The sequence below is a fragment of the Geotrypetes seraphini genome, chromosome 1 (assembly GCF_902459505.1).
Source record: "Geotrypetes seraphini chromosome 1, aGeoSer1.1, whole genome shotgun sequence".
In the NCBI taxonomy this organism is placed as follows: domain Eukaryota; kingdom Metazoa; phylum Chordata; class Amphibia; order Gymnophiona; family Dermophiidae; genus Geotrypetes; species Geotrypetes seraphini.
The window spans coordinates 339,556,524-339,578,169 of NC_047084.1; the positions used below are offsets into that span (position 1 = coordinate 339,556,524).

At 40.7% G+C, this 21,646-nt stretch overlaps 1 protein-coding gene across 1 annotated transcript in view; it reads right to left on the reverse strand.

The window, feature by feature from the left end:
* Positions 1-21,646, reverse strand: part of PARM1 (prostate androgen-regulated mucin-like protein 1) — a 123,774-nt gene that overhangs the window by 101,641 nt on the left and 487 nt on the right. The window lies entirely within an intron of this gene.

Sequence of the window (21,646 nt, forward strand, 5' to 3'; positions counted from 1 at the left end):
ACTCTGGTCATTCAGCTGCACTGTGAAAGCCTAGGTAGTTTTTAAATACGTCTAAAACCCGGTTCCATTATCGGCACTTGGACGCCTTGTCTTTTAGATCGTCCAAGTACTGATTTAGGCGGGTTTTTAGACATTTTTCTGTTTCGATTATGAGCCCCTTAGTCTTCCAGACCTTCCAACCATGATGCACTTACTGTGCAATAGTTTTCTTTACTTTATTGGAAATGCTGTTTTATTACTTGCAAAATTAGAAAAACAGGAAGTGAGGCGTTTGTTCTTTTGATCTGAGAGTAAACAAAATTTCAGTTTCAAAAAGCTATGAAGTAAAAATACGAGGGATGTTCAATAATTTATCTACCTGGGAATGAAAGAAAGTAGCAAGTGTGTTAAACAAGTCTGTGCATGTTATGACACGAATTTATTCTTGCACAGTTGAAGCTCAGTGTGAGTCTAACATTCCAAGACACAGAATGTCAGGAGCATCCTTGTACGAATCAAGTAAGAAACTGCTAGATCTGGAGCACTGTTCAATGATAAAATTTCTCAAAAAAGAAGGAAAAAACCAAAGGAGACTCATGAACTCATGACTGCAGTTTATGGTGTCTGCCCCATCATCCTACAAAGTAAAATTTTTAGAGCAAGCAGTTTAAGTGGGGTAGGGAGTCTATTGAAGATGACCCTCAAACTGGACGGCATGGAAGCAACTTCCACAGAAATGTACAAAAAAGCTGAGGATTTAATTTTGTCAGATAGACAAATTAAGGTTTCCCAAATAGCTGAAGAAATGGGCATCTCAACAGGTACAGTCTGGAAAATAATTCATGAAAAGTTGGGCATGTTCAAGGTTAGTGCAAGATGGGTTTCAAGAATTCTGACGTCATGTGCGGGCTGCTGGGCGCGATGGACCTCTGGTCTGACCCAGCGGAGGCAACTCTTATGTTCTTATGTCAGAAGGCCACGAGCATCCAGTGATGTCAGGAAAACTTGAAGATGCTCTGTGAAGACCAAGTGAATCATTTGGTGACTAGCGATGAGACTTGGGTCTATCACAGAGATCCTGAGTCCAAAATGGAGTCAATGCAGTGGAAGCACAAGTCATCCACCACCCCAAAAAAGTTCAAAACAGAAAAAATCTGCAGGCAAAGTCATGGCAACTGTCTTCTGGGATGATGACCGATATTTGCTTCTGCTGGTCATGTCACACAAGACAACCATAACTGGGTAGAGTTATACCAACACAATGATCACTTTGCGAAAATCAATCAAGGAGAAAAGAAAAGAAAAACTCACAGCAGGCGTGCTGCTTCTTTATGACAATGCACATGTCACGACAATCACAAGCTGCCATCCGAGAACATGGGTTTCAGCAGATGAACCATGCACCCTACAGTCCTGACCTCCCTCAGATTACTTCCTGTTTTGAGTTTTGAAGAAACCTCTCTGTGGACAGTGGTTTTCAAGTGATGCAGACATCAAGGAAGCTGTAACATCCTGGTTTGAAGGTCAAACAGAAGAATTATTTTCAAAGGGATTAAAGTCATTGCAGGAAAAGTGGATGAAGTGTATGGAGCTAACAGAGGACTATATTTAAAAATAAAACAAAAAAATTTTGAAAACTCTTCTTTCCTACTAAAATAGATAAATTATTTAAATCCCCTTATATAGACATGCAAACTTGGAGACATTTTTGTAATGCTGAAGGTCAAAATAAACACCTCCTGACAATTTAAAAGGAATCCAGAGCAGTAAACGATGTGGTAAGTTAGTGGTCATAGCCAGAGAAATTTAAGGGATATAGAAAGAAGCATTAACTAGTAGAAAAAGTAGACGATGTCTCTGTATAGATCACTGGCAAAACCTCAACTAGATGACATAGAAACATAGAAATAGACGGCAGATAAGGGCCACGGCCCATCTAGTCTGCCCACCCCAATGACCCTCCCCTACCTTTCTCTGTGAATAGATCCCACATGTCTATCCCATTTGGCCTTAAAATCAGGCACACTGCTGGCCTCAATAACCTGAAGTGGAAGACTATTCCAGCGATCAACCACCCTTTCAGTGAAAAAGAATTTCCTGGTGTCCCCGTGCAGTTTCCCGCCCCTGATTTTCCACGGATGCCCCTTTGTTGCCGCGGGACCCTTGAAAAAGAAGATATCTCCTTCCACCTCGATGCGGCCCCTGAGATACTTGAATGTCTCGATCATGTCACCCCTCTCTCTGCGTTCCTCGAGTGAGTACAGCTGCAACTTATCCAGTCGTTCCTCGTACGGGAGATCCTTGAGTCCCGAGACCATCCGGGTGGCCATTCTCTGGACCAACTCCAGTCTCAGCACATCCTTACGATAATGCGGCCTCCAAAATTGCACACAGTATTCCAGGTGGGGCCTCACCAATGGCATAATGACTTCAGGCTGACGGCTGACGAAACTCCTGCATATGCAACCTATGATTTGCCTTGCCTTGGATGAAGCTTGCTCCACTTGATTGGCAGTCTTCATGTTCTCACTGACGATCACCCCTAAGTCTCGTTCTGCTTCAGTTCTTGTAAGGATCTCGCCATTAAGGGTGTAAGTCTTGCATGGATTATGGCTGCCCAGGTGCATGACTTTGCATTTTTTTGGCACTGAAGCTGAGTTGCCAGGACCTAGACCAGCGCTCCAGTAGGAGTAGGTCGTGCATCATGTTGTCGGACATTGAATTTATGTCTGTTGTGCTTTTGCCCACTACATTGCTTAGTTTGGCGTCATCGACAAATAATGTTATTTTACCTCGCAGTGCCTAAATCTCGAGATAATCTAGAAAAGATCTAGATAGATGTGATTCAGAAAAGGGTTACTAAAAACGCTGCTTTCAGTTTTACCAATACTACCATCTTCAAGGTGGCTTACAACAGAATATCAGCAAAATAGTTTGTCAAATCATCAATACAAAACCAGATGAAAACAAAATATAAAATTAAACAAGCTCTATATGTATTGTACTAAGACTTTGGTCTTCACTCTCAGTCTGATGGCCAACAAATCAGGTTTTCCAAGATATTCCTAATGAATATGAATGAAAGAAATCTGCATGCCTACTACATCCAAGTCTTCATGCATATTCATTTAGGGATATGTTGAAAATAGGAACTCTTGACACCCCTTTGGAACAGACAGTAAAGACCAAGTGCTAAGAAAAATTAGACAGACGGTATAAGCCATACACATCTGTAATCAGATTTTATGGGGTCAATATCCAGGTAGAACAGCTCATGGATAATTCCTACTCATCAGCTATAATCCTGACATTTATCTAGACAGAAACATAGAAACATGATGGCAAAAAAAAGGCCAAATGGCCCATCCAGTCTGCCTATCCGCAATAGCCATTATCTCTTTCTCTTTCTGAGAGATCCCACGTGCCTATCCCAGGCCCTCTTGAATTCAGACACAGTCTCTGTTTCCACTACCTCTTCCGGGAGACTGTTCCACCCATCTGCCACCCTTTCTGTAAAAAAGTATTTACTCGCCCTAATGAAAACAGCAGCCTAGCGAGGAACACATGAGGCCATATAAATCAAACTACCTATTCAAGAGACAACTTCGTACTCTTGGGGTAAGAGGCCAATTATAAAAATTACTGGCCAAATGAATGGATTATATTCCAGTTAACACAACATATTTTTATATTCTAGTTGTATATAGGTTCCTCTCTTAACCAAACCTTTTGTCAACAGCCCTGGACATTTATCATCAGTCTTTAACTTCCATCTAAAAGAATCACATGCCTTAGCATGATGTCAACATTCAAGAGACCTTAAAATAGTTTAATAGTCTGAGGAACAAGACTGAAAATGTACTAAATCACAGGATATCAAAGTTATCCAACTTAGAAAAGCAGACAATTTAACACTGCAATTTTACAAGGACAATTTTTAAAGGGCATTGATTGGTGGAAATTGGCTGCCTGAAAGGTGCCTGATTTTACAGTAAGTGTATGTTCTGAAGACCTTTGATTGCTAAGCAGAATTTGTACAACACACAGTTCCATGTCAGATCATTTTGAGAAAATGAATGATGAAAACTCAGTTTTTCAAGAAAGACTACATAATGACCACAAACTTGACAATTTCCTTTCAAATGCGGCAAAATAATTTTTAAAATATTATATATTCAGAGAGTGAGACACACCATACTGGACAGACAGACAGCAGAGATTGCTACAGCTGCTTGGATTGATGAAGGACTCATCACTCACTTGGACGCTGCTTTGGGGACTGATCACAACAAGGTGAAGAGGGCTCAGGCAAGAATCATGAAAAAATTGGGTGTACAGTTTGAGGAGGAACTGCAGCAGGATGGCTGTTATGATGAAACCAGAGTCATGTTGTAGAAGGATTTATGGTTCACTTAGCAGTATTATAAACACGTTACGTTTCTGTTAAGTGGTCTAGAGAAAACCATAACCTTTTATTCAAGTTCAAATATCATGGTCTAATTATACGACACAAACCCAGGCTAATGAGAAATATCTTTATTATGAAAATAGAAAAATATAATTCACAAGCCAGCTGCAGAATCTAAGTATTGTTCAAAATATCTAATTACACAAATGAAACTCAGTACATGATTATCACAATCTAATGGTTAGACAACTAAGTAAAACTTCTTGTTACACACACACTATTCCTTATAATAATAATCCCTGATTAGCAAATGATTATATTATCACCCAGGTAACTTTTCAACCCTTTACCTTTATCAAATGATTCCTATCTAATTCCCAAGCTAATAAAAGTAATTTCCGTATGCTCACCCTTAATTAGCCTCTCCGGCACGATTAGGTGGAAGAAAACTTTGTGTCAGCTGGAAGACGTCAGGAATACCGTTGTAAAAGTTACACGTGTTGAAAATCCTTGATGAGGCTATAAATCATCAGCAATAAGTTCCGTTTATCTGTGCTAAGTTCAGAACAGTTTTTAAATGTCCGAATTTCTATCTCTTATGCAGAGAATCACACAAGGTAACTTACAGGTCTAATTATTGAAAGAAAAAGTTTACAATTAGAACATCTGTGAGCAGATCTGAGCTTCCCCGGACCTTATCACAGACTAACTAATTATTAATTAATTAGCACCTTTCTTTTCTTGAATCTCATCAGATGACTTCCTCGGACCAATCCAGAAACAGAACTTGATGAATAGCCTTTCTGTATAAAGTATCATATATGCTGGAAGACCCAGGGCCGTTAGACAGATAAGAACAGAATAATTTCTTCAAGATTCACACTGTCCCATTATTAAAGCACAGATGAATGCCCTTGAATAGCAACATTCGGGTACATCCCCATAATGCATCATTCTTCTTACTTCTTGCAAAATTCATGCTGGAAAGTTGCTTGCAGAGAGATATTCTTGAAACAATGGTTCAGGCTTGATGACATCATGGAGGCCTAACCTTCAGGTGTGAATACGGAAATATCCCTACAGTCCCCCCTTTTGGAGGAGAAATAACTTCAATGGAGTCTATTTCACCTTCAACCTAACTAAGTAGGAAAGGATCGACAAGACCCAAGGTGATATAAAAATGAATAAACATAAGCAATACCATATAAATCAGCAATAAATCAAAGATATCAATAATCAATGGATAATAATCATAAAGGCAAGGGCAAAATATATGAACCCAGCCAAATAAATGATAATAAAATCACTGAATAATGGCAATATATGATAAAATCAAAAATCATAACTACTTAGCAAGGCACAAAAGGTATGCCAAAGCAAAAGTTAAGACAGGAAGATCATAATCAAAAATACGGCTAGCAAAATTACTCTTTCATAGCCGCAATGAAATCATGCATTCTTAAGTCTGTATGTGATGGTTTCTGTTGAATAAGACGTCTAATACGGATGGTCTCATAGAGTGCAAAAACAGAGAACCCAAATAAGAGAACCCACAGGATGGCAAAAATTGGAATAACAACAGTGATAAAAAGATCAATACTGCGGGTATCAACAACTTCATGTACATTGGAGGAGCCAATATGAAAGTCCTCAATATGAAGCTTATCATTATCAACTTTCAGTTCAATGGTGTGGGAAGGTTTTGTCATCAAATATTGTTCCACTTCAAGGGTAAAGTTGATGGAATGTCCACGGAAAACATCCAGGATTTCCAATTCAGTTTCAGTAGGAGTAGAGTCCAAATGGAAAAGAGAAACATCGAAGGAAGATATGCTGGAGCAGGATCTGGAACGGGAAGAACAAGAAACCAGGAGAATCTTGAAGGACAACACGGGACTGCGGACCAGGATCGATTACTTTGGTACCAATGCCAATCAGCAGGACAACCAGGAACAGCATCGGCAGAACTCGTTTCGCCATCTAAAAAACAGAAAAGAGAGAGAACAGCCTAGGCTGTTGCTAGGTTAATGTCTTCATCACAACAATGGTTTCATCCTGGGCAAATTTACTGGGATGACATGGTCTCAGTTGATTAATGTGGACCCATTTAAGGACATCTGCACCTGGAGAATTTGATTTGATGCGAATTTGATAGGCCACAGGTGAAGCTTTTTCCACTATAGGGAATGGACCATGCCAACTTGGCAAAAATTTACTTTCTTTGGCCTTGGTTTTGCCAAAATTGTAATAAAATACCTTGTCGCCAATTTGGTATTCCTTTGTGGTAGTCCTATGATCATAATAGGCTTTTCTACCTTTAGCAGCAATTTCCAGATTTTTCTGGGCAAAAGAAAATGCACCCTGTAAATGTTTACGTAAATGGGTGACATATTCATGAGCAGTAGTAGCACTAGAAAGATTTACATCATTAGTTCTATACAACAAATGAATTGGTAATGTCATTTCTCTACCTGTCATCATTTCAAAAGGCGTCACCCCCGTAGAACGGTGAGGCGTGGCACGAATAGCCATCAGTACCAAAGGTAACTTCATGTCCCAATTCTTACCAGAGGTAGACACGTACTTCTTCAGGATCGTGATGATAGTACGATTCGCTCTTTCCACTTGTCCCGATGATTGAGGGTGGTAAGCTATGTGCAATTTACTTTTCACTCCGAGCATCTTCCACATGTGTCGCATCACATCCGCAGTGAAATGTGATCCTTGGTCTGAGTCCACTCTCATGGGTAAACCCCACCTACTGAACACATGATTCAGTAACAAGGTAGCGGTAGTCTCTGCCGTACAATTGGGTGCAGGCAAGCACTCAATCCACTTTGTAAACAAACAAGTGACAGTCAACATATACTTATTACCTCGGGAGGAACGGACCACTGGGCCAATCCAGTCAATCTGGATGTCGGACCAGGGCATGACCAAACCCTTCTTTCTCAAGGGTGCTCGGTGAAGTGGTGTAGAGGGTTGAAATTGACAACAAGTCAAGCAACCTCTCGTATATAACTGCACATCTTGCCGCATATGAGGCCAGTAGGCCACTTGCTTCAGTGTCTCATAGGTAACTTCTTCACCTCTATGTCCAGCACAAGGTTCATCATGGGCATGTTGCAACATGATTCCTCGATATGCACGGGGTACAACCCACTGCACAATACCATGCTTACTCGTCCGAGTGAGCAGGTTCTGATGAATCGAAAATTTCTCTCTGGAGGTGTAGAGTATCCTCAGTTCTTCATCCTTCTGATCGTCTTCAGACAATGGATGATCCTGTGGATTCTGTATGAAGTTATAGAACTTTCCCAGGATAAGATCGGTCTTCTGAGCGGTTACAAGATCAAAGGAAGGGATATCATTACCCCACTGCACTACAGGTGTTTCAGCTACCTGTTTAGCTTGGCGTCGAGTAATAGCATGTACCATTGAAAACAACTCTTCAGGGCATTGCCATAGTTCACCTGACAAAGCACCTTCTTTGGCCAGTTGATCCACAAGTTCATTTCCGATCTTGTCAGAACTATTAACTTTAGCATGACCTTTCACTTTCTTCCAGTAGATGGTCATGTCATTGTCTCGTACCAATTGATCTAAGGCTAGAATCAAGTCACCATGATGGACAGGCTTTCCTTTGGAATTTAACATGTCCTTCTTTTTCCACACGGGTAAGTGAGACACAAAGTTTTGACGCACATAATCAGAACCTGTACAGATAATCAGTTCTGGGATCCCCTTCTGTACCGCAGACTGTACAGCGACCAAGGCTGCTACAATCTCTGCGTATTGGTTGGTTTTAGCACCCAATCTATACTTCAAGGTTTCCATAGGTGTGTCGACATTCCACACTACACCTACTCCTGCGACCAAATTATGGGTCGAGGTCTGGTGGAAGGCACAGCCATCTACGTAGACTTGAGGTATATTGGCACATAGCTGTTCATCATAAAGATGATGACGATGGGGTTCCTCCTCTTCTGGTGGAACATCAGGTTCCGGTATACCTGTAAGAGAATCTTGTTCTGTACAATCATGTAATTCTGCTATCCCTTGGGCTACTGTATTTCGATGTTTCAGGGCATACTTTACCTGTAAAGGCCATCCTTGGAGAGCCAAAGTCCATGAGACTATTCGGCTATTGGAGACACGACCAGTCTTGATCTTGTCACTACCCAAGAAACTAATGGGTTGATGACAAGTCTCTACAATGAGTTTTTCTCCTTGGATATAACTCCGAAAATGTTGAAGAGCCCAAACAGTTGACAGTAGAGCTTTCTCACATTCAGAATACTTCTTCTCTACATCGGTGAAGCCTTTGCTTGCATAGGCCACCACACGCTTGTCAGAGTCGTATTTCTGGTACATGACAGCACTCATAGAGTGTTTGGAGAATCCTAGGTCGATGAAGAATTCACGACCACTCTCAGGGTAGGCCAAGCAAGGAAAGCGACTAAGCTGCTCTTTCATCTCTCGCATAGCATCTTCCTGTTCAGGACCCCACGTCCAAGGTACATCCTTCTTAAGTAAGGCAACCAAGGGTCTAGAGATCTCTGCATACTGATCTATGAACTGTCGAGAATAATTGCATATTCCCAAAAATGAACGAAGTTCCGTCAAATTGGTAGGTTTCCTCAACTGTTGTAGGGCCTGTATCCTTTTCTTCTGTGGTCGAAGACCTTCAGAGGAAATGTCATACCCTAAATAATTCAGAGATGTCCGGCACCATTGACCTTTGGCAAGGGTCAATTTAGCTCCTGCATTTTGCAATTGTTGGAACACATGTTCTACCTCTTCCAGGTGTTTCTGAAAGGTGGGACTCTTGATCAGGATATCATCCACATAGACTAGAGTTCCTCGAGCTTCCGCATCTGGAAGGGCTTTATGGAGAAATATGTTGAACTCAGCTGGAGAGTTCAGAAAACCAAAAGGTGTTCTATTCCACGTGTACTGTTTCTTCCCAAAGGTAAATGCTAGTTTGTATTGTATTGTATGTTAAAGGCAGAAGAGAATGGCAAAATGTATCCAAGTATGGTGAAAGAGGAACATTACACACTTTGTATAGAGCCAGGAGATAGATATCTGTGGCATTTTATTCCTGCAAAAGCAACTAAAGAGGAGACATTTGCAGAAATAATTGCTGATAATTTGGTTGTATGGATGAAAGAGGAGCAGACTAAACTCTGCAAGCTATTGAAGATAGCTCCTGTAATGTAAACATTGGTTTGGAGGGAGGATTAATGTATTATGTTGAGGAAAAGCTACAAAAGAAACTGATACAGATTATCTGTAACCTGCACACAGGTGAACTACTATTAAGTCACTTGGGCCCTGACTCTATAAAGTCCACCTAAATTTAGGTGCCTATATCAGTGCCTAACTTAACTGAGCAATAGGATTAGTTTGCGCTGATATTGGTACGCAACACCTCACAATTGGCTTTAATTGGACTTAATTGAAAGTTAGGCGCCTAACTCGAACAACTCAAGTTACATTTGCATATGACACTAAACTGTTCAAAGTTGTTAAAATGCAACCGGATTGTGAAAAATTGCAGGCAGACCTTAGGAAATTGGAAGACTGGGCGTCCAAGTGGCAGATGAAATTTAATGTGGACAAATGCAAAGTGATACACATTGGGAAGAACAATCCAAATCACAGTTACTAGATGCTAGGGATTTGGATTGTTCTTCCCAATGTGTATCACTTTGCATTTGTCCACATTAAATTTCATCTGCCACTTGGACGCCCAATAGCATCCAAGAGAAGGATCTGGGAGGAGGAGTGTGTGGCGCAGTGGTTGGAGCTACAGCCTCAGCACACTGGGGTTGTGGTTCAAACCCTGCGTTGATCCTTGTGACCCTGGGCAAGTTACTCAGTCCTCTATAGCCCCAGGTACGTTAGATAGATTGTGAGCCCACTGGGACAGATAGGGAAAATGCTTGAGCACCTGATTGTAAAACCGCTTAGATAACCTTGATAGGCAATATATAAAAAAAACCTAATAAACTTGAAACTTGAATAATCATAGACAATATGATGAAACATTGTGCAGCGGTGGCTAAAAAAGCAAACAGGATGCTAGGGATTATTTAAAAAGGGATGGTTAACAAGACTAAGAATGTCATAATGCCCCTGTATCCGTTTCATGGTGCGACCTCATCTGGAGTATTGCGTTCAGTTCTGGTCTCCTTATCTCAAGAAAGATATAGGGGCGCTAGAAAAGGTTCAAAGAAGAGCAACCAAGATGGTAAAGAGGATGGAACTCCTCTCATATGAGGAAAGACTAAAATGGTTAGGGCTCTTCAGCTTGGAAAAGAGATGGCTGAGGGGAGATATGATTGAAATCTACAAAATCCTGAGTGGAGTAGAATGGGTACAAGTGGATCAATTTTTCACTCCGTCAAAAATTACAAAGACTAGGGGACACTCGATGAAGTTACAGGGAAATACTTTTAAAACCAATAGGAGGAAATTTTTTTTCACTCAGAGAATAGTTAAGCTCTGGAACGCATTGCCAGAGGTTGTAGTAAGAGCGGATAGCGTAGCTGATTTTAAGAAGGGTTTGGACAATTTCCTGAAGGAAAAAAGTCCATAGTCTGTTATTGAGAAAGACATGGGGAAAGCCACAGCTTGCCCTGGATCGGTAGCATGGAATGTTGCTACTACTTGGGTTTTGGCCACTGTGAGTACAGGCTACTGGGCATGATGGACCATTGGTCTGACCCAGTAAGGCTATTCTTATGTTCAATTCTATAAAAAGTAGATGTCTAGCCCAAAGTGCTTACACTAAAAATTGGTGTAGTTAGGGGCAGATCATGGGCATGTTTTTGATTTAGGTGAATTAGGTGCCATTAGGGTCCAATATCAGCACTTAACTTTAGGCAAAGAAACCCCTGAAATAAATTGGGGATGCCTCAATGTTAGGACACTGAGCACTGTCTAAGCATGCTTAGGTGACACTAAGCGTGATTCTATTATGGATACCTAAGTTTTATAGAATTGGTGCTAATATCAATGCCTAACTTTATGTGGACTTTACAGAATCAGGACCTTGATGACTACTTGATGGAAAGACATAAAGCAGCAACTAATGAGCAGGTTCCATTGGAAAAAGGCTGAATTCTGCTACTGATCTGGAAATAAAACCTGATTTTACTAAGATCTCTGTTGGCTCTGATCTTTCTCAGCTCAGTGATGAAGTAATTAAAGACTTAAGCAGATCAAAGCTATGGCTATGAACTACCATTAGAACAGGTGCCTTGCCAAAGGATCTGGCTCTTTTGGAAATAGGATCTGTGTCACATAGCATATGGCTCACAACATACTGTAAGGTTCATGAGAATATGGATTTCCAAACATAATCTGAAAGGAAAGATATTGAAAAACTTAGGAATGATTGATTGTAGAGTTCTGTGTTGGAGTTTACATGGTAAACTGGTTTAATATAAAAATAAATAGCAACTGGACACAAGGTGCCAGGCATCTCCACTTCAAGCTAAAACTGTTTAAAGAATAGTGTAAAGAGGTAAGGAAGATAGTCACGCCTACAGTGAGAAGGTCAACTTGGAATGGTTACAGCAAGTCTGTTCTGCAAGCTATGTTGTGCAGTGATGAGGAACAGGAGAGAAGAGATGCTCTACCGAAGATATTGAAGATCACAGGTGAAGGAGATGAGAAGACACAGCTCGGAGACAGCAGATTGAGACCCAGGAAATCACCATCCATCAACACTGAGGCAACTACACTCACTCAATTACTTGACTGGAGCTCCGAAGTCTCTGAGCCTCCTCTTACCTGTACTATGACAGCAGCAGATTTCAAGGCATTTCTGAGCAAGCCCATGATGGCTCCAAGCTGGCCATCACAGGCCCAGTCCATAGAAAGGTGATTAAAAATAGAAACTAAGGCCGCTGATCGTGTGTACAATCAGGAAAGGAGGGAACATTATATTAGGGGTCAGATGGTCAGCAAGGAGCTCATAAGCCAAAACAGAAGAAAACAAGATAAGGCTTCTTTGCTGTATTTTGTTAAACAACATTAACCCCCCCCCTCCTTTTTACAAAGCCACATTAGGCTTTTTTATCCTATGAGCGTCAGAGTTAATACTGCCACAGCTGGCGATAAAAAAGCCTAACGTAGCTTTGTAAAAGGAGGGGGGGAGGTGTAAATTAACTGCATGAATGACATTTTAAACACAATTATATGACTACAGATGTAGTTCAGAATATTTGTATGTTCAAAAAAATATTATTTAATTTCTACATATTTCAACTGTGATTTGATGTAGGTAAGGCTCACTTTAAGTAGTTTCACAAGACAGATTTAGATATACCATGCCACAACGCATAATTTGGTCTACCCCTAAAATTAACAAGCCCTGGTCCCATATACTAAGGCTATTTATTCCATGGCCAGAAAACGACCAATTTCACTGCACAACAAAGTTTTTGCTTCCTGAACACTGCTGGGTGTTTCTTATAGAATTTTGGGTGCTGATCATGAATATTACATCAAAAATTACCCATCACGTACCATTTCAGAGAAATCTTCAATTTTGTCGTGATTTTTTCTTATATTTGGATGCAAACAATTTTTTCTCCCATAAGTGTCTTATCAACAACGGTTTGTGCCGCCTGGGTATGTCCATGCATAAAATCTAGCCAGGTTGGAAGCTGTTTTATGGAAGATGACATCCTGGGCATGTCTGGGCAGGTCTGAACGAGCTTGCGCTGTCTCACCATGCTATAATGGTGGCTTCCATACACCGATCCTGCTCATTTGGTTAATATAGATAGTCCGTGTGTGTATATAGTATCAGTATAGTAAAGTATAGTAGTATAGTAGCTGTAGCAATATAACAGTAAGTAAGCTTGATGCTATAGACGTTTTGGTGTCGGGCAATATGTCTCGTCGGTGTCGTAACAGCCGCGACACATTCTGCTATATCTGTGGGGAATATACACTTACGCCTCAGAGACGTTCGATGACTGCCCTTGTAAAGAAAGCCTATCATCTGTATTTTGGCTGCAAAATAGGTGATCAAGACAAGCAATGGGCGCCTCACATTTGCTGTGCGACATGTGCTGTTAGTCTGAGAGCCTGGCTCAGAGGTACTCGAAAGACGATGCCATTTGCTGTTCCGATGATATGGCGAGAACAGAAAGACCATGTGACGGACTGTTATTTCTGTTTGACTAATGTGTCTGGTTTCTCTGCCAAAAACAAGAAGTCAATTGAATATCCTAATCTGCCTTCAGCAATGAGACCCATGCCACATGATGACAGTCTTCCAGTTCCGAAACCACCAGAGGATTGGACCTTAGACGAACCAGATGAAGAAACTGCAGTGCAGGGTTCTAACAGTGACATTGACCCGGATTTTGAACCATCCTCATCAGGCGATCCACATCTGATAACACAGTCCGAATTGAACGATTTGGTCAGAGATTTGGGTCTGTCAAAAGCAAAAGCTGAGCTGCTAGGTTCGAGACTGCAGGAATGGTGTTTGCTATCACCAGGTACGAAAATTTCTGTGTTTCGAGACCGGCATCATGATATAACCAAATTTTTTGCACAAGTCGACAGTCTCTGTTTCTGTTGTGACATTGAAGGATTGTTCTCGGTCTTTGGTTGTGATCACAACCCGGAAGAGTGGCGTCTTTTCATTGATTCGTCAATGTTAAGCCTGAAAGCTGTTCTGTTGCACAATGGCAACGTTTATCCTTCAGTACCTGTTGGCTATGCAGCACATATGAAAGAAACATATGAGAATATGGAAATGTTACTAAAGTATGTCCAGTATACCAGGTATAACTGGAATATCTGTGGAGACCTCAAAGTCGTTGCTCTGTTACTAGGACTGCAGCTTGGCTATACAAAGTACTGCTGTTTCATCTGCGAATGGGACAGCCGAGACAGAGAGTCGCACTATTCTAGAAAGAACTGGCCACTCCGTAAAAAGTTAGTTCCAGGACAGAAAAATGTAGCACATGAATCGCTTGTTGACCCGACAAAGATATTTTTGCCTCCTCTTCACATTAAACTGGGACTCATGAAGAATTTTGTGAAAGCAATGAACAAGGAAGGGGAAGGTTTTCGTTATTTAAGACAGATGTTCCCAAGAATAACTGATGCCAAGATCAAAGAGGGTATTTTTGTTGGCCCCCAGATCAGACATGTTATGAGTGACAAGCGATTTGAAGATCTGTTAGTTGGGCCGGAAAAAATTGGCTGGAAAGCCTTGAAAGACGTTGTTGACAATTTTCTGGGCAATTACAGAGCCCCAAACTACATTCAGCTGGTAGACAAACTTCTCAAAGCATACAAGAGAATGAAGTGCAATATGTCACTCAAGATTCATTTCCTCCATTCACACTTGGACTTCTTCCCCGCAAATCTCGGTGCTGTGAGTGACGAGCACGGTGAAAGGTTTCATCAAGACATAGCTACGATGGAGAAACGATACCAGGGCAATTGGAATCCGTCAATGCTTGCCGACTATTGTTGGATGCTACAACGTGATGCACCAGACACTGAATATAAAAGAAACTCGGGAGCAAAACACTTTTAATTCTGTTTCATTTAGTCGCTTGTGCGAAACGTAAACTTGACTATATATTTTATTGTCAGTAAACATAAAAATGTCTATTTCTCATAGTTCTTACGTGATGCAGTAAAACCAAAACCATATTTGAGCATACCAAGTTGGTACCTGTCATAATCACCAAAAACTTTTCAGGAATCAAGACTTAACCAAAAAATTGTTGTGCAGTGTTTTCAAGTTTTTTGAAATTAATGGCCATGCACTAATTTTGCCATTAGCTCACAGTCATTAAGAAATTAGCATGTGAAAACTGACTGACACCTATTCTGTGGGCGGTAAGGGTTCATAAGTTAATCTGGCATTAATTAGATAGTGCACAGTAATGTAGCTGGGTTAATTGATTCACCTCATCATATTCACTCTGCAGCCCCCAGATACGCCCCTCTGCATTAAACAAAACATTTCAAATACAGTACTCCCCCCATATTTGCAGGGTTTCCATTCTAGGAACCCCCGCAAATTTTTTAAAAAACTGCAAAAATACAGTTTTTTGCATGGTAAGTGCCAGCACATGCTTTCTGCAGCTTAAATTGATATACCATGGGACATGCTGAAGTGCCCCTGTGATAAATTAGCAATCTAATACAGTGTTCCCCCGTGAATTCATGGTTCGCGGACTCACTAATTCGCGGTATGCTCCATTCGCCTCTTCCTGTTACTAAAGTAAGGCTAAACCAATCAGGAGCTGCTTTGACATGCAGCCCCTGATTGGTGTAGCCCGACTTTAGTACAGGAAGAGGCGGTCGGAGAATACCGCAAATTAGTGAGTCCGCGAACCATGAATTCACGGGGGAACACTGTATTAGATTGCTAATTTATCACAGGGCACTTCAGCATGTCCCATGGTATGTCATTTTAAGCTGCAGAAAGCATGTGCTGGCACTTACCACATCTTAGTAAGAAGACCCTTAAGTCAACATCAACTCGACAGAACCCTTACAAGGTACATTTAAGCAAAGATGCCTATACTTTTACACAATTCTGTTTATGTTAATTAAGGATGGCATGGAGTCAAACAGAATAAAAAGTCCTGCAGGAAACAAAACGCTCTGTGAAATCTTTATGGTAGATATTCTATGCATGGTGAGAAAGGGTACAGCAAAGGGGGCATACTGTACAGTCTGCCTAGCCTAACAAAACTGACAACACAATAATAATGAAAGGGAGGTAGGGTTTCTAGTGCCGCATATGATTGCTTCATAGAGCAGCTGGTCCTAGCATTAATGAGAGGGGAAGCTACTCTAAATCTGGTTTACTGCAATGACTAACATTGGTGAGCATTAATGATCATAATGCAATTGAATCTGATAATCACAGAAGGGAAGACATTACAAAAATCTGCTGCATGGTACGCCCCCACCTGGAATACTGAGTCCAGCACTGGTTGCCGTACATGAAGGACATAGTACTACTCGAAAGGGTCCAGAAAAGAGCGACTAAAATGGTTAAGGGGCTGGAAGAGTTGCCGTACAGTAAGAGATTAGAGAAACTGGGCCTCTTCTCCCATGAAAAGAGGAGACTGAGAGGGGACATGATCGAAACATTCAAGATAATGAAAGGAATAGACTTAGTAGATAAAGACAGGTTGTTCACCCGCTCCAAGGTAGGGAGAACGAGAGGGCACTCTCTAAAGCTAAAAGGGGATAGATTCTGTACAAACATAAGGAAGTTCTCCTTCACCCAGAGAGTGGTAGAAATCTGGAATGCTCTTCCGGAGGCCGTTATTGGGGAAAACACCCTCCAGGGATTGAAGACAAAGTTAGACAAGTTCCTGCTGAACCAGAATGTACGCAGGTAAGGCTAGACTCAGTTAGGGCACTGGTCTTTGACCTAAGGGCCGCTGCGGGAGCAGACTGCTGGGCACGATGGACCACTGGTCTGACCCAGTAGCGGCAATTCTTATGTTTTTATAAACTTGTGAAAATAAGAAACTACAAGGGGGACTGCAAAGATTGAAAATATCTTAGAATCCCAGACTAAAGGTCAACAAATGACCTAAACATTCCAGCATGTTTAAATGATGATGTGAAAGAGACTATTAAAGCCTAAAGGACATCTTTCAAAAAATGTAAAAACCGACTGAAGTAAAGAAATTAGCACTGAACAAACAGTGGCACGTTAGAAATAAGGTAGACCTACAGAAAATTTAAAAAGATGTTCATCACAGAGGCCAAACTAATAAGTTTTCTAGTACATTTCAAACACGCTTGTGAAAAATCAGTTTGTTTGATGACCACAAAGGTTTAAAAAGGGGGCACTAAAGGAGCTGCAAAACTTCAAATGAATTTTCTGCTTCAGTTTTTATACCCTCTAATAATGATGACCAAGAACCTGAAGATGTAATGATGTAAACCGAAAAACTAAAGTGGAAACAAATCACCAGACCAGATGATAAACAACCCAAAATTCTAAAGTAACACAAAAACTTCAGTAGCTTATCTTTGATTAAAATCCGCTACAGGATCTATGGATAAGAGAGTGTCAAAGTAACTCTTCTAAAAAAAAAGGCTCCAGAAGGGATTCAAGTAACTACAGACTGCAAGCCTGCTAGTAATGGGTGAAATGGTATGAATTACATATCTCTCTCCTTTTAACTTACTTGAGATGCACCCTTTTAAGTCGTATGAACCTCACTGGGTTCATAGACAACCCCGCGAAAGACAAAGGTGCGCGCTGACAACTGAGCGCAAGATGGAGGCGCGCGCCGAAGAAAATTACAGTTTTTAGGGACTCCAACGGGGGGTTTTGTTGGGGAGCCCCCCCAGTTTACTTAATAGAGATCGCGCCGGCGTTGTGGGGGGTTTGGGGGGTTGTAACCCTCCACATTTTACTGTAAACTTAACTTTTTCCCTAAAAACAGGGAAAAAGTGAAGTTTTCAGTAAAATGTGAGGGGGTTACAACCCCCCAAACCCCCCACAACGCGGCGCGATCTCTATTAAGTAAAGTGGGGGGTTCCCCCCCACGCTCCCCCCCCCGTCGGAGCCCTAAAAACAGTAATTTTCTGCGGCGTGCACCTCCACGTTGCGCTCAATTGTCTGCGCACGCCTTTGTCCCAGCGCGCTTTTGACCTGACACCACCTCACTGTGACCTCAATTGATTATTCTGCAACTATTTTGCAAACCACAATGATTTGTAGCTGAAATTTGTGGGATATAAAAACTGTATGGTATGATATGGTAACTATTCTGAAAAACAAACTTACTAGTCATATGCATAGATATTCAATTCACCAGTGGCATAGTTCGGTTGGCAGAGCCCGTCTGGGGAGGATCCTGCCTTCAGCAGCCTCAAGTTACAGCCATCAACTCCTTTTCCTCAGGAAGATCTGGATTGGATTAATGACAGGCCCTCCAGAGACTAGGTACTGTTCTAACAGAACTGTTTTGTTTTTTTTTGGGGTTAATTTTTCATTTATTTCTTTTATCTTCATTTTTCTATTTTTGATTGATTGTAAATTATATATTCATTTTGGTTACCTGCTATTGTATTTTTTTTGGGAATGTAACCTTTATTTTCATCCTTCCTGGATACTTTGGGGTTCCTTGTAGCTAATATTTAGATGTTTTTTCTTGGGGTTCTTCTTCTTTCCTTCCTCTTTTCAATTTATCTTTTAAACAAGCAATGTTTTTCTCTCAGGCACCTTACTTTAGATTGTGAGCCCATCTGGGACAGAGAGGATAGTTTAATGTGTATATTATATTATTAGCTTTGTAAACTGTTTAATATTCATATACAAGTGGTATATCAAATTCAATAAATACAATACAATATGGCTTAAATTGTTGCAACCAAATCTTGCCTTACCAAGCTGCTAATAGAATATGTGGATAAGGATGAAAAGGTTGTTATACTGTACCTGGATTTTCAGAAGGAATTCAACAAATTTCCTCGAGAAACTCCTGAGGAAATTAAAATTAAGACATAGAGATAGGAGGTAATGCCCCACTTAGGCCTGACAACTAGCTAGAAGTTAGAGAACAAATTAGTACTAAATGATCAGTTTTTACAGTGGAGAAAGATAAACAGTGGAATGTCTCTTGAGACTGGTATTTTTTTTTTTTTAACACATTTGTAAATGGTCAGAAAAAAAAAAGAGCAACAAGTAATCAGATATGCAGAGGACCCAAAATGATTTGAAACTGTTAAACAAGCAGATTGTGAGAAGCTGCAAGAGGATCTGGCATGACTGGATATCTGAATGGCAGATGAAATTTAATAAGTACAAATGCAAAGTGATGCACAGTAAAAAATCATTCTACAGGAATATGAAACCAGATTACATACTAACCCCCCTCTTTTACGAAACTGTGATAGCAGTTTCTAGCATAGGGAGCCGTGCTGAATGGCCCACGCTGCTCCCGACGTTCATAGTGCGGCTCCCTGCACTAGAAACTGCTATCGCAGTTTTGTAAAAGGAGGCCCAAGAGTCACTAGGAAATAAAGGTTCATGGGATCACTGGATAGTATGGTGAAATCCTCAGTTCAGTGGACAGCCCAAGGCAATAAAAGCCAACAGAATGTTAGGAATTATCGTACTGTATTCAGAAATGAATGGAGGACAAGTGATAGTATAATGCCTCTGTATTGACCCACTGTGCAATCACAACTTTGGCACCATCAACTCATGTACTTGTGATTGAACTAGAATGGGTAGTGCAGTTCTGGTTGCCCCATTTCAAGGAAGATATAGCAGCACAACTGGAAAAAAAAAGTACAAAGCAGAGCAACCAAAATAATAAAGGATATGTAACAGCTTCCCTACAGAAAAAAAAGGATAAATATTTCTTCAGCCTGGAAAGAAATAGCCAGCAGAGAGATTTGTAAAACCATGAGTGGGTGGGATGAGTGAATAAAAAAATACTCTTCCAAACAGTACTAGGTTTAGTTTATTTTATGCAGCATATTTAAAATAAAATCAGAGAAAGTATTTTTTTTCACTCAATATAAAAGTAAGCTGTGGAATGTAGGGCTGAAAGATGTTATCAAGGCAGTTCACCCAGATGGGTGCAAGAAATAAAGTCCATAATTTATTATAGCCAGGAAGCAGAGGTGACCTGTGAGGGATGCAAAAGGATGAGGAGCAATGTACAGAACCGGAACGTATGCAGGTAGGGCTGGTCTCAGGGCACTGGTCTTTGACCTAGGGGCTGCCGCAAGAGCTGACTGCTGGGTATGATGTACCACTGGTCTGATCCAGCAGCGGCAATTCTTATGTTCTTAGAAAGTTACTGTGGGGTCTCAACTAGAGGTCAGTAGGAGTTGAAAAGCATGGTCATGTGCGTTTAAAAAAAATTGTCACTCAATGACAGGGCCAGGTCCTGCCATGAAAGCTTAGAAGACCACCTTTTATGAACAAAGAATGGATCTACTCCTGTTGAATACCTGTCGATCAGGTATTCTAAAACCTCAAGATTATTTCCACTTTAAAACCATCGAACACATTTTTTTTAACAAGTATTCTTGGATCTGTGAAACATCCTTATGGAAAACTACATGCTTATTCACAACACACACATAATATAGAAAAATACAGGCACATCATATACTCATTCTACTTTTCAAAGTAAATTAAAAAAAAAAAACTACAACCAAAATGAAGAAACTCCACATTAAAAATAAAGTACATTCCAAAAGGTTTCACACTAGGTAAGTAAGGAGACCAATACTTTAGGACAGTGAAAGGAGCAGTGGTTGAAAGAACTTAAATCCACTCCGGGTTTTCTATCTCATTGGGGATCTTTTTTTCTTTAATTTCTCCTTTGAGTTTTATAAGGAATATGCGAATTTATTTATGTTCACGGTATGGTTATATAAATGGTATTTATAAATGAATGTAATTTAAAAAGCTTGAAAAACTGATTGTTTGACAATAAATTTATTAGAAATTGCCCAAAAGGCATCTTACTGATACTGTATTGTAAACACAAGCAGAAGCCATTTTAGTAGGTTATAGCCCTGGTTTGTATTGTTTGGCTAAAATAAATAGGGTATGTACAAAATTTGGAAACAGTAAAATTCAGGTCAGACAGCTGTATCAGTAAAGGAGAACTAGTGTACTGTACTTTCTTCTTCCAGCGGAAAGACAAAAAGACTGCATTACCCAAGATTGGATTCCTAAGCTGCCCCCAATCCCCACCCCCACCCTGCCACTAGTTCAAAGTTGAGTGAAGGCGCTATTACAGCCGTAGCGGACAGTGGACAGCTGTCCAGACACAGGCCGCCTATCCTGGGATGGGGAAAGAGAAAGATCAAGTTTCATCGCCCTAATCCTCCCAGCTGTTCACTTGACACTTTCAGTTCTTCGCTCCCTGTCATTAAGTTGCCCCAAAGCCTGACGATAACGAACTACAATTTAGGGGAAACTTTTCGACTTGTTCCGAAAGGCGCATTCATTCGCCCTTCCTTAATAAAAAAAAAAAAAAGTTGTTGCCCAAAAATTAAAGAAAACAAAAATCTTTTACAAACTATGAATGGCCCTTTAAAAAGATCCATGTAAGGTAAACGTTTCGATGCCCAGCAAGGAAATACAGCATGGGGAGGCACCTTTACAAAATGTGACTCCGTACAGCGCTGCGTACGTCTGGTAGCTCTACAGAAATCATAGTAGCGATTGTAGGTGCTCAACCCAAAAGAAAGCATCCCTCC